At 40.7% G+C, this 14,408-nt stretch overlaps 1 protein-coding gene and 1 pseudogene across 2 annotated transcripts in view; one reads left to right on the top strand and one right to left on the bottom strand.

Moving 5' to 3' along the window:
• Positions 1-14,408, bottom strand: part of NIM1K (NIM1 serine/threonine protein kinase) — a 65,904-nt gene that overhangs the window by 49,458 nt on the left and 2,038 nt on the right. The window contains exon 1 of one of the 2 annotated variants that reach the window (XM_086678281.1): positions 374-453. The exons of the other annotated variant lie outside the window; for it this stretch is intronic. The gene's annotated coding sequence lies outside the window, so the exon portion shown is untranslated. Of the gene's footprint in view, positions 1-373; positions 454-14,408 lie in introns of those variants that run through there. 2 annotated transcript variants of the gene reach the window in all.
• Positions 11,588-12,234, top strand: LOC147584098 (N-alpha-acetyltransferase 20 pseudogene; annotated as a pseudogene).

Below are 14,408 nucleotides of genomic sequence, written 5' to 3'. Positions count from 1 at the left end.
CATCAGAATGTTTACAGACCAGCATTTGCTCCAGCCCACAGACAATAAAAACAGCCCAATTATGGCTTCCTTTTGGAAGGTTAAAATGATCACAGTAAGAATAAAAAAGGCTCCATATTCCTTTGTTTTTATTTTTAGGGTGTGATATGTTAGCAGCCTCCAGCAGAATTTGCTTTATTTTAAAGCATGCGAAATAATCTCTGCTCTATTTTCAAGACCTTCTCTGCACGTCTCAATTCCTCCAGAGCAGTTCTGCAAAATACACATCCATGCACTTGCCTTTTGCCCTTCTCCCCACTCCTTTCCTTCTTTATGTTTATACTTCCCCAAGGGAGCCAAAGCCAACACTAATTAGCAGTGAATTAAATCTTACCTCCAGGACACCAGAGGGTCAGTGTTTACCCAGGGTTCCAAGGCATCCCTGCTCTCCTTCCCACAGGCTCAGACTCATAGTTAAATATCCAGCCCTGAAGGGAAGTTCTGAGATCAGAATCAATTATGCAATTTATTCCTAAAGTTTTACCTTTCCTATCATAAACTATCTTTTTCCTGCCGGGGTAGTTTTACCTACCTAGCTTGCTGGGACTGGAACACATTTGCTCCTTACCTCTTTCAGCCTTTAAGACCCTACTGAAATATGACCTTCTTCATGTTTTCTTTGCTCTACTTACCTAGACAGTTAGTTGCTTCTTCCTCAGTCCCACTGAGTTCAATCTTGATATTCCCATATCTTATGTTCCATCTTGATATCCCACATCTTACGTTCTATCAGTTCATATTCTAATTGTATTTTGTCTCTCTAGACTGATCTCTGCTGCTTATTTATCTCATGTCTTCAATATTCCCCAGCATCTAACCCTAGGATATGAGAGGCACCAAATAAATATTTTTTAAAAGAAAAAGGATTAAGACATAATATATGAAAGGCACTGTAACAGAAACTTGTAAACTGCAAACTAATAGCACCTTCTGAAGGACATTTGAAAGAAGCCACACTTTCAGTTGGTGTTAGCATAGTATCGTTAGCATTTTATTCATTCTAACAGTGAAAAAATAAAGGTACTTCTTTTAAGCGTTTACACTATACCAGATACTGCACTCTGTTATGGATTTAATCATTATAACAAACTCTGTTTGATGATATTAAAATTCCCGTTGCACTGATGAATAACTAACATTTTAGAGAGGTGAAAGACTTTGTCCAAACTCAAAGAGCTGGCAAGTAGCAGGGAGAGCAAGGGACCCAAGCCTACCTGACTCCATTTGCTGCCTCTATTTGCTGTATATTACTGTGGAACTTAATGCTCTAGGGAACCAGCAACCACCACGAAGTCCAGACTTGGGCATGACATGAATCAGCCATAGTAGCGAGGGCAGGCAGGAGAATCAGAAAGGAGTATTCTTTGTTTTTGGATAAACCACTGGGCCCGATCAACATCAGTAACAGTTAATACACAAATTAATTTTTTCTTCATTCCCAGCTTCGTGATGGGCTTATCACCACTGCAAAGTAGCCAAATTGACTTGATGAAACTCTAGATAACTCTGTGCTTTTGAATGACAACCTATAGTGAGAAAGTTCAAAATGGGTCATGATTATTATCATTATTGCTAAATGAGTCCAAATGCCTCAAAGGAGGTTATAAATAAATAAGAGCAATCCTTGCTATACATGTACATGCCATAGAAAAAACAAGCTATACTTTAAGCTACAACCACAACTCAGGTCATTTTGGAATACAATACCGATTGAAAGTTTGGCAGCCTCTACAAGAAAGTGAAATTATAAGCCAATTTCACTCCCTAACCATAGATATCAAAAATGTAAAATAAAATAGTAGTACTAAATCAAATCCAACAATATATCTATAAAGGCATCTCTCAATAAAATGTCTCTCAAGAATATAAGCCTTGCTTAACAGTAGAAGATGTATGAATTTTATTAAGCACATAAATTAATTAAAGGAGAAAATCAAAAGGGTATCTCAGCAGGTGCAGAAAAAGCATTTGCTAAAACTGTACACTCATTAATAAAATATCAGCAAACTAGGTGCAGAGGAGAACTTGCTCAAACAACTTAAGTCTATCTACCAAAGACCTATAGCAAATATCTTTTTAAGTGGCTCAATATTAGAAGCAGTCTTGGGGTGCCTGGGTGGCTCAGTCAGTTGAATGTCCAACTCTTGGTTTTGGCTCAGGTCATGATCTCACGGCTCTGTGGGCTCAAGCCCCACACCAGGCTCTGCGCTGGCGGCATGGAACCTGCTTGGGATTCTCTCTCTCTCTCCCTCTCTTTCTCTGCCCTTCCCCCACTCGTGCTATCTCTGTCTCTCTCAAAATAAATAAACTTAAAAAAAAAAAAAAACAAGCTGTCTCTTCCTACAAAGTCAGGAAGAAAACAAGGATGCCTTCCAGTACTGCTTCTATTCAATGTTTATTGGAACCTCTAGCCAATGAAAGAAGACGATAACTAAATATTGAAAAGAAAGAAATAAAATTATTCTTATTTTCAGACACATATTTTAAACATAGAAAATCCCAGAGTCCCTACTCAGAAACCGTTAGAACTAATAAGTAGGTTTAACAGTGTTTCTAGATACAAGATTAATGTAAATCCAATAACATTCGTATTCACCAATAATACTCTGGTAACAATAAAGAAATAATATATATTCCATTGACAAGAGTAGCAATAAAATTCCTGAGAAACCTAAGCATAAATCCAATAAAGGAGCTGAGAGAGACATAAATTAGGAAAATTATGAAAGCTTATGGGAGAACATAAAAGAAGTTCTAATAAATGGAAAGACACCATGTTTAGTAAAGGAATGCTCAACATCATAAAGATGTAAACTCTCCCCCAAACGAACCTATAAGCCTAAGGGATTTCAGTCGAAATCTCTACTGTTCTCTGTTTTTGCGTGGTGGTATGCTTAAAACGGTATATTTGGTCTTTTGTTCCATGGCACCTACGTGCAAACAGACCTGTTTGAATTTCACAACATAGACTGGTACTGCAAACATCTAAACCTTCTAAAAGAGGTATGAGCAAAACTATTACATATGGGTGGTTCAGAAGAGCCGCAGAAACCCAGAGTTTTGAGCAATTTTGGACAAGGCAATGAGTTGTACTGGGCATGGAACTGGGGGGAATCTTTTTCAGCATTTCCATGAATTAGCTAAAGCAGGAAATGTTCAGCAGATGACTGTAAACCTGACAAGTTGAAAAGTTGAGATGGGGTGTCTGGGTGGCTCAGTCAGTTAAGCATCTGACTTTGGCTCAGGTCATGATCTCAGTTTGTGGGTTTGAGCCCCATGCTGGGCTCTGTGCTGACAGCTCAGAGCCTGGAGCCTGCTTCAGATTCTGCGTCTGCCTCTTTCTCAACCCTTCCGCCACTCGCACTCTGTCTCTCTGTCAGAATAAATAAACATTTTAAAAAAACTAAAGAAAAAAAAGTTGAGAAAATCAAAATCTACCTAAGGAAGATTTCATAAAAGTAAATGAGCTTTTAGGAAGGGGGAAGATAAGGTAGGAAAGGAAGTGCCAATGAGGACTTATAAGGAGAAAAAAAAAACTCCAAAATAATTGCCAACCACACTGAAGGTGGTCAGGGATGGGGAGCGTGGAATGACCTCAGAACAGCAGTCCTTAGAACCTTGAAGATATCAATCAGGCATCGCTGTTTCAACAAGCAACCTAGATATCAAAATCCAGGGTGCAGTTACTCCTAAAAGTGGCAGAAGGACATTGGAATGCTTAATCTCTTCAGCTATTTGATAACATTATTTCCCATGAGAAAATCTAAACAAAAATTGGTTGGGTTGACTGAGCAGGCAAATGATCTAGATTCTAAATCTTTCATTTCAAAAATAAAAGTAATAAGGAACTAAGGTTGTAGAACATTGGTGGTGTCATTTAGAAAGGAGATAAAGCTTTCCCCCACTTTCCAAAAGTAGAGGGTTCGTATGAAACCTTTCATAAGCTGAAATGGCAGAAAAGTGAAGGAGCCATTACCATTCATTTTTATGGGATTTTTTTTTAGCATTCCCAGACCCCCAAAATACCCTTCTTGGGCTTTTCTAATCCTTTGGGACACGTTTTGCTAGCAGATGCTCAAAATAAATTGTGACAAAGCACAGATGCTCACAGACAACAGCTCAAAGCTCTGTGATGCTCGTGTGCCCAGTGTAGTTCCCGAGGAAGGAGCTCGGTGTGGCCTCTGCCACTGTTCCGGGTGTACTGTCCCCATAGAGGCTCGCGGCAAAGCCGATGCTGAATGCATGTTCACTTTTTGCCTTTTTTTCATAAAAGCCAAAATCTTCTGCAGATTTCTCTCGGTGAGTGAAAACAGGTACCGATGTAGGTTTTTTGGTAAAAGCGGGATGGTGTAATGTGAACTTAGAAAAGCGGGGGATACCTATAAGAGCAGAATGGGAGTGGGAGGGCTGGAGTTGAACCACCAACAGCACACTGTGTCAAAACTATTAACCTGTGACGTACTGCTAGAATTTCTCAAACACAAACCCAGGGACAGGTGAGTTACGCCTCACGGCCACTCTGCTCCTTGGACCAGAGATGTTAGGTCATTGAACGTGTAAAGAATTCAGAACCCGGAATAAAACAAGTCTTTTCCTTCCGTGTCTTTCTTCCCTCCAGCCCATCAAGTACCACTGACCTTCCATGCTGTTTAGGAAATGCCTTCCTTCTGCCAAAAATGAACGGCAAGATGCTTGGCTGGATGGATATGCATGCGCTTTGTGACCTCATGTCAGTTTTCCTCTGCAGTCTTACTTCTTAACACATCTTCAGACCAAAGTGACCTGAGGCCGCAAGCTGATTGGCTGTTTCCTGGTTTCCCTTGATGACCCAAACACACTCATGGACTCTTAGGAACACAAAGTAGAGGACCCCCCACGATTATTTCATCTCTCACTTTGTATATGAGAAACAGATCCAGAGAGGAAAGAGACTTACTAACTGGTGGCCAGGGACAAAACAAGAACCAAATTTCTTTAATTTGTTTGTTTCCACTGTCAGCCCAACAGAATATATGCATTTGTAAAACAAATTGTTAGGATTTTAAAACCGAGCTAAGGGGAAAAAAAATAAACAGTTAAGTAAATAGTTTTATTTTAAATCAACTCGAAAGAATATTTGGAAGATACAAATATTTTCTCCTGATTAAGGAAGGCTTTATTACTAAATAGCCCAAGGTCACACTCTACTACATTCTCCACAAGAGAATAATCTAGAAGATAAAATAATGTTTCTTCTGATATGCAAAATTTCTCTGATAAATTTTGTGATGGCAGAAAAGTATATCTGCCTTAATATGTAAGTGGCTTTCTAGTCTGCATCATCGGTCCTCAAAACACTCCTAGGCCAAATCAGTATCGTAGTATTGTATCCCATATTACGAAGTGGCATCACAGGCATTCGCCACATGTAATCTTGGCTTATTATTTATCGTATGGTTGCCTTCTATCTTACTAGTAACTACCATTTAATAAGAGCCTACAGTAAATAGCAAGCGCTTAATAAGTGGAACGAACATAGCATTTGTCATTCAAACCAAGACATTTTTGAGAATAGAAGGGGTTGCTATTAATAATCACACTGGGACAACAGGTGCAAACCAGGGCTGTCGCTGGCAAACTGGGACATATGAGCACCCTATCAATAAGTGACGAGTGTGGCAAACACTGCTGGCTGGCTCACTCAACATCTTTACTAACTCTTTTCTCCCTTCCTCAACTTCTGCTATAGAAGCTGGAAGCCCGCGTGCTCTTTCTCCCCGACAGCTAGGGCTGGCCTGGAGACACAGTTCTGGCAAATGGGACCTTAGTAAGGGATTTTCAATATCTTATGCTTCCCCATAAAATGGCATAGTTGTAAGTGGCCCAGCTCCTTTCCCTTTCTTCCTGTGTGGACCTTGTCTGGAGGTTTCGTGGCCAGCTAAACACACTGAAATGATAACCATGAGAGCAAGAGGAAGAATGGCAGAGCAGAAAGATAGCAATAAACTAGGTCTCTGATGGCAACTAAAACAAACCTATCAATGATTTCTCGCTATATATGAATTGTGTCTTCCCCAGAATTCACACGTTGATGCCCTAAGCCCTGGTGTGTTGATATTTGGAGACAGGATTTAGGTTTAGATAAGGCCACAAGGGTAGGGCCCCCACGATGGGATTCGTGTCCTTAGGAGATCAGAGAGTTCCCTCTCTCTGCCATGTGAGGACACAGCAAGAACGTGGCCATCTAAAAGACAGAGACGGTGCTCATCAGAACCCGAGCGTGCTGGCACCCTGGTATCGGACTTCCCACCTCCAGAACTGTGAGAAAATCAGTTTCTGTTGTTTAAGGGTCCCATTTTATGGTATTTTGTTATGGCAGCCTGAGCAGACCAAGACACCTATCTAGATCTCTTTTTCTACGTGAAAATAAACCTCTTTTAGCCAAGCTAACAGACCTCTTTTTATTCCTTGCAGCCAAAAGCATCCTTAACTTAGAATAGCTACTATTATTTGGTTCCAATTAGTTGATACAGATTTTCTTTAATCCTTACAACCGCCCTGAAAGGTGCCTGCAATTTACCCTCATTTTTACGATGAAGAAACTGAACGCAAGAAGGACTTGATAACTTGTCCAAAGTTGTACAGGCAAGAAATATCAGTTGGATTTCCAGCTCAGGCCTCTCTGACCTCAGAGCCTGTGCCTCACACACAACAGATGCTGCTGTGTTACCTGGTCTCACGAGCAGGAGCCGTGAGTGTCGCAGGCAATCCCCCGAAAAGATGTTGCTAGAAAGAAGGATGAAAGCGAGATGATTCTCCCTGACCTTCTTGCCACCCTAAGCAATGTGAGCTCGCTACCTTCACACTCTATTATGGAAGATTCTGTCAACATCAATGAAATGTCCAGTTGAGCAAACATTATTTTTAAGTGCCTGCCTACTTTATGCCAACCGTCTGAGGTGCTCGCCAAGAGTCATGTGGATGTGAATAAGTCATCCGCTGGCGGGACAAAGTAGATACCTAAACAGACCAGTTAAATATAATGGACAAAGCAGTTGGCTAGAGATGCGCACAGGAGAGTGGGTGCTCAGAGAACAGCTAGCATGTCGTGAATGTGTAGGGAAAACTTCCTGAAGCAGATGAGGCCTGAAGGCAAGCAAGTACTAAGGTAAGGAAACGTAGGTGAGGAAAACAGGGAAACGCGGCATCTAAAAATGTATCGTTGGGGCACCTGGGTGGCTCAGTTGGTTAACCAACGGACTTCGGCTCAGGTCATGATCTCATGGTTTGTGGGTTCGAGCCCCACATCGGGCTGTGTGCAGACAGCTCAGAGCCTGGAGCCTGTTTCAGATTCTGTGTCTCCTCGCTCTCTGCCCCTCCCCCGTTTGTGCTCTGTCTGTCTCAAAATTGAATAAACGTTAAAAAAAATTAAAATGTCTTGTTGAATTTAAGGCATTTATATAAAGGGTGAGCAAATCTGTACCTCTTCGCTTTCTACACCAGCTCACGAACTGGTGGTGTTGATTATGTCCGAGGAGTATTTGTCTAAACTAAAAGCTCAGAAAAGTTTAAAAGGCTTTCTTATTTTTTAAATATTTATTTATTTTGAGAGAGTGTGTGTGTGAGTGCATGAGCTGGGGGGGAAGGGGGGAGAGAACCCCAGGCAGGCTCCACACTGTAGCACAGACCCTGATGCGGGGCTCAATTTCACAAACCGTGAGATCATGACCTGAGCTGAAATCATGAGTCAGATGCTTAACCGGCTGAGCCATCTAGGCACCCCAAGTTTAAAAGGCTTTATTTATTTATTTTTTTTAACGTTTATTTATTTTTGAGACAGAGAGACAGAGCATGAACGGGGGAGGGTCAGAGAGAGAGGGAGACACAGAATCGGAAGCAGGCTCCAGGCTCTGAGCCATCAGCCCAGAGCCCGATGCGGGGCTCGAACTCACGGACCGTGAGATCGTGACCTGAGCTGAAGTCGGACGCTTAACCGACTGAGCCACCCAGGCGCCCCTAAAAGGCTTTAAAAGGATTCCTCGTGATTCAATAAGTATGATCAGAGTGTACTTTGTTAACCAAGAATGGAACTAATAGTCTGTATTTGAATCGTTGTCTCTGTGGGCAACGTTCACAAAATAATCTAGCATTTTGCACAAAATCTTGAACAAAAGAATTTTAAGTCATTGATCTGCAACTCACTGAATATTCTAGCAGTGTGACAAACAGGTTTAAGCCAAGAGCATCCTTACTTAGCATTGCTATATAGTAACCTTTGAAAGTGTCATGTCCTGTTTTCTATAGATATTAACCAATGCAATTGTTTTAGAGCTTTGGTAAATCTTTTTGACCTTCCTTGCCAGACAGTAGCCACCAGACCACACAGAATGGTTCTCACATGGGTGTTATGTGCTGCACAGAGTGATTCTTTTTTCTTTTTAATTTTTTTAATGATTATTTTTTAGAGAGAGAGCGAGAGAGACAGAGTGCAAGTGGAGGAGGGCAGAGAGAGAGAGAGACAGACACCCAGAATCTGAAGCAAGCTCCAGGCTCTGAGCTGTCAGCATAGAGCCTGACGCGGGGCTCGAACCCACGAACCGCGAGATCATGACCTGAGCTGAAGTCGACACTTAACTGACTGAGCCACCCAGGTGCCCCCAGAAAGGGTGATGCTTAAGGAAGCCTGAGTTTAAGCAAGACAGAAGTACTCCTCTAAATGAACTGTTAAATGTCTCCGGCCACAGCCAGCCACCCAGTCCACACTCTTCTGAATAACATCTTTGCTTCCTGGGATATAGTAACTCTCTGGCATGTGCAAATGACAGAACACAAAAACGCCAACATAAATTTGCCTCCATGCTACATGCAGTGCTCTGAGGAGACACGAATCCTCACTGGGGCTGCTCAAGGCTTAATTCCAAAACCGTGAAAGAGTTGCTAAGTGACTGTTTCTGGCCACACGTGTCCTGTGTGAGGAAAGCAGGCAGGCGACTGTCATGTACTGTGGAAGAGCCAAACTGGGTCAGATCTCTCAGAAGGAGATGGGGGAGATCAAAGCAGGCTGGACTTCTGGAAGTGTCTATACACAGAAGCTTTCTCACTGGCTTCCTAGCCTCAACTAATCACTGAGGCTGCGAGGAAAAACCAAAACATCAGGCCATTTCTCTTGGCCTTTGCTGTGCATGTGCCAAGATCCACACCTCCCAGCTTGGTGGCCCTACTGAGTCATGCCTCGCTACTTCCATTCAGGTTCTTGTCCATGCCACCCCCCACTCCTCCATCATATTTTCACACGAGTATTCCCTCATTCTGCTGAATCCACACTTTTCAGGTGCCATCTCCAGAATGCTTTTATTGCGTAGGAAAAGATAAGACCTGTCTTAGTTGCAGGGGGACTTCTCAAATTCATGATGGGAGGAACTCTCTTTACACCTGCCCCAAGCCCAAAGGGTCCAGAAGAAAGGGCTGGCTTCCCAGACAATTAGTACTTATTGAGGGCCTAATTTGTAAGGCTCTGTGTTAGGATCAATACAGAAAAGAAAACAAATATGTCATACAGAGAATACTAACTATCCAACAACAAGGCAAAAAGCTCAAAACATAAAGATAAATGGAAAGAGCAACAAATAAAATTGTATGTATGGTATGTCAATTTTTTTTCTTTGTTTTTAACTACCAAAAACAACCCTCTGAAATGTTAACCATGATAATCTCTCTAGCTGGGATTATACACAGGATTAGAGAGAGATTTATACATGATTATTTCTTTCATTTTAACATTTATTTCTGTATTTTTGACAATAACACTAGCACCAATGACATTTATTTTGTGCCGGGCACCATTCTAAGAGCTTTACATGAGCCAACTCATTTAAGTCTTACAACAATCCTAGAAGGTACCTGCTGTTATTATGCCCAAAAAAGGGAGGCACAAAGAGATCAAACTATGTGCCCACGGTCACATTTATAGTAAGTAAGTCACAGAGCCAGGATTCAAATACAGCAAAGCTATTTCCGGAATTAAGACTTAACCCCTATGCAAATGTATAACTATTAGGACTACATCAAAATAAAGAGCGTCTGCACAGTGAAGGAAACAATCCACAAAACTAAAAGGTAACCCACTGAATGGGAAAAGATACTTGCATATGACACGTTCAATAAGGGGTTAATATCCAAAATATATAAAGAACTTATACAACTCAAAAAAAACCCAAATAATCTGATTAAAAAATGGACAGAAGACATGAATAGGCATTTCTCCAAAGAAGACATCCAGATAGCCAACAAACACATGAAAAGATGCTCAGCATCACTCATCATCGGGGAAATGCAAATCAAAACTACAATGAGATATCACCTCACACCTCAATGAGAGATACTTTCACTTGCTAAAGTAAAACACAAGAAACAACAAGTGTGGGTGAGGATGTGGAGAAAAAGGAACCCTCGTGTACTGTTGGTGGGAATGCAAACCAGTACAACCACTGTGGAAAACAGTATGGAGGTTCTTCAAGAAGTTAAAAATAGAACTACTTTACAGTCCAGAAATCACCCTACTGGGTGTTTATGCCAAAAATACAAAAACATTAATTCAAAGGGATACATGCTCCTGTATGTTTGTAGCAGCATTATTTACAATAGCCGAATTATGGAAGCAGCTCAAGTGTCCATCAATAGATGAATGGATAAAGAAATGGCATATGTATATACAATGGAATATTATTCAGCCATAAAAAGAACGAAATCTTGTCATTTGCAATGACATGGATAGAGCTAGATAATATACTGCTAAGTGAAGTGAGTCAGTCAGAGAAAGGCAAATACCATATGATTTCACTCATGTAGAATTTAGGAAACAAATGAGCAAAGAAAAGAGAGAGAGAGAAACCAGGAAACAGCCTTGGCATAGAGAACAAACTGATGGTTACCAGAGGGGAGGTGGACAGGGGGATGGGTGAAATAGGTGATGGGGATTAGAGAGAGCACTTGTGGTGAGCACTAGGTAACGCACAGAATTACTGAATCACTATACTGTACCCCTGAAACTAATATGACACTGTATGTTAACTATAAAATTTATTTTCAAAACTAAATAAGACTTAACAACTACTTCTTGCTACCTGTGGAATATATATTGTTTTATGATACATAGTTTATAACAAAGAAGTAGAATATTTCTTTATAATAAAGAAAACAGGTTTAAAGAAAGGAACAGAGGAGAGCCTGGTTTGCTCAATGAGCTAAGCCTCTGACTCTTGATTTTGGTTCAGGTCATGATCTCATGGTTGGTGGGTTTGAGCCCCACATAAGGGCTCCGTGCTCACGGTGCACAGCCTGCTTGGGGTTCTCTCTCTCTCCTTCTCTCTCTGCCCCTCCCTCCCTCTACCTCTTTCTCTCTCTCAAGATAAATAGGTAAACTTTAAAAATGAAAAAAGAATATATGACAAAGTAACCAAGGAGAGAGAGGAGGCTGGGTAAAAGAATGAGTGTTTAAAAGGGAGTCAGGGCAGAACGACTTCAGGCAGGGCAGGTGGGGATCCCGGCGAGCTGGCCTAGGAGGCGGCCGATGACCACACTCTGGGCCTTCACGTGCAACGACCTGTTCCGCTTCGACAACATTAACTTAGATCCACCTACAGAAATGTAACGGATTCCTTTTTACTTACAGTACCTCGCCCACTGGCCAGGGTATTTCATCATTGCAGAGACACCTGGTGGAGAGTTAACGGGTTAGATCACGGGTAAAGCAGAAGGCTCTGAAGCTAGGGAAGAATGGCACGGGCATGTCACGGCTCTCTCTGTCCGTCCCCCCCCCCCCCAGAATTTCGATGCCTTGGTTTGGCTGCTAAACTTATGGAGTTATTAGAGGAGACTTCAGAAAGAAAGGGTGGATTTTTTGTTGATCTCTTTGTAAGAGTATCTAACCAAGTTGCAGTCAACATGTACAAGCAGTCGGGCTACAGCGTGTACGGGACAGTCATAGAGTACTATTTGGCCAGCAACAGGGAACGTGATGAGGACGCTTATGATATGAGGAAAGCACCTTCCAGAAACACTGAGAAGAAATCCATCATACCATTACCTCATCCTGTGAGGCCTGAAGACGTTGAATAACCATGGGCAGTGGTTCTGAGGCTGATGTTCCAGATATGTTAGGGGCAATATTATTTTCACGGGATGATCCTGGAGCTCTATCGGGAGAAAAGTAATCATTTAGGTCTTACAGACTTCAAGAAAATACAGGTTACAAATTTGAGTCTCATTGTTTCCTGTTAGCAACATCGTGCCTACTAAAGCAGTTCAGTGTAATAAAATTCAATCAAAAAGGCAGCTAGGTCAGATGGAAACATTTCACTATTTGGGTTCAGAATATTCACTCTGTGTTAAGGGGAAAAACATGCTCCAGTCTCCTCCTACATTTTGTGCCTGAGAACCACTGCTACATATATATATATTTGTTTTATATTGTCTGTTAATTGAAGCTTTAAAAGCATATGTGAAATGTACAAATCTAAGATGTATAATAAAATGCATTGTTGACCCTAAAATAAATAAATAAATAAAAGGGACTCCGGAGAAATGACCGCACACTTAATATCTCTGGATTTGTTGCCTCGCATGCAAAACAAGAGGGTGAACAAGTCTACATTCTAGAGAAATATTTACCTTGCAGGTCACCAATGGTTGGCATGGAGGATGCCTCATTATTTTAGACTTGGCCATCACATCATTGATTAGTCCACAGCAAATGTACTGTCGCTGTGCTCTAATTTAATTGTAAAACCAACATGTCCCATAAAGCAAATACACAAAGAATATAAAAACTATTTGTAGAGCTAAGGGTAGGACCCTATACGAATGAGAGCACTGATCATTGTTAAAAGACAAAAAGTGGTAAGAAAACAGAAATGGAATGCAGGATGGCCTGGCAGCATGCATGATTCCCAAGAGCAGCAACCAAGTATTCAAAACTAAATATCTTGAGTTGATGCAACCAAGAATAATCAATATGTGACAATGAAAAGTAACCAATAAAATGGAATGATTTTCCAAGTATGTCTATATCATTAATTCCCCAGAAGAGCAGGATACAAGTTCCTCAGGACCAGTAGGTAGAGAAACATAATCTGTAGAAAGCAAGTTCATATTTAGTGAAACTTCACAAAACAATGAGAGAATCCTACAAGGTTCCAGACAGAAAAAAAATAGATATCATGACAAGAATCAAGAATCAGAATAGCATTGAACTTTCAGCAACATTGAAAGCTGAAAACAATTAACCGATACCTTCCAAAATTGACAGGAATTAATTTCCAGTCAATCCTACACCCAAGCAAACCATCAATTAAGTGCAAGAGTAAAATAAGGACATTTTCAGACATGCAAGGTCTCAAAATTTTATTTCCCATAACTCTTTCTTAAGAAGCTACCAAAGTGGGTGCTTCAGAAAATGAAGCAGTAAACTAACACAGAGGAAAACCAGAGAACAGAGAATGGGGACAAAAAGGAAGTGAAGGGAAATCTCAGAATGCTGGTGTATGTCAGGACTAGGAAAGAACTGGTTCAGACTGGGGCTCCATTTTGAAGAGCTGGGTGGGGGTTGGGGGGCCTAGAAGGATCTAAGGACTGTCTGATGCATTTCATTGTATAGAAAATACCAAGGAGAGGTGTTTTACAGAGCCATTAGAATATTTGATAAGAAAGAGCCAGAGGTTCTTAAAAATTAAGCAAGTAAAAAACAATTATTTTCTCCACAAAAACTTTTTAAAGAATGATGATAGGACATGGCAACAATAGAATGAGACTAGTTTTGTAAACAGCTGGTCCTTTCAGCAACCGAAAGAAAATCAGCCAATGAATTGAGGTTTTTTTAGTCCTTAGAGAAATACCATAATGAGACTCAAAAAATGAAGGTGGATTTCACGTTATATTTTAATTTTTAAATTCTTCAAAATGAACCTACGTATTTGGCTATAAACATTAACCTACTAAGATGAAGTATTTTTTTTTCTTCTCTTAAAACTGTAAGTCTAGGAGCTTCCAAACTTCCCAATCATGTGCCATCAATGTACAAAATTGATTTTATAGGATTCACTGCTCAGGAATTGTGGATGTACTGTATAAAGGATTATAGTTCTTTGAAGACACCAACATTTGCTACTGAAAAGTATCTGAATGATGCTACTGCTTCCCCCAAATTAATCCATCTTAATTGAAAACCTCAGGCTAAATCAAGAGCATAGAGGGCTCTATGGCCTACATGTTGTTATTACTGGGAAATTTAGATTTCATACAAACCTGCCTTTATTTTAAATGCAGTGTAGTTACTAGAAAAAAAGCGCACACCTCAAACTAAATATCCAATCCACATTTTTTCCTAACACAGA

Source organism: Puma concolor, chromosome A1 (genome assembly GCF_028749965.1).
Source record: "Puma concolor isolate L17-30 chromosome A1, mPumCon1.1.hap2, whole genome shotgun sequence".
In the NCBI taxonomy this organism is placed as follows: Eukaryota; Metazoa; Chordata; class Mammalia; order Carnivora; family Felidae; genus Puma; species Puma concolor.
The sequence above is the reverse complement of the archived record's forward strand: the minus strand, read 5'-3'. Positions and strand labels throughout refer to the sequence as shown.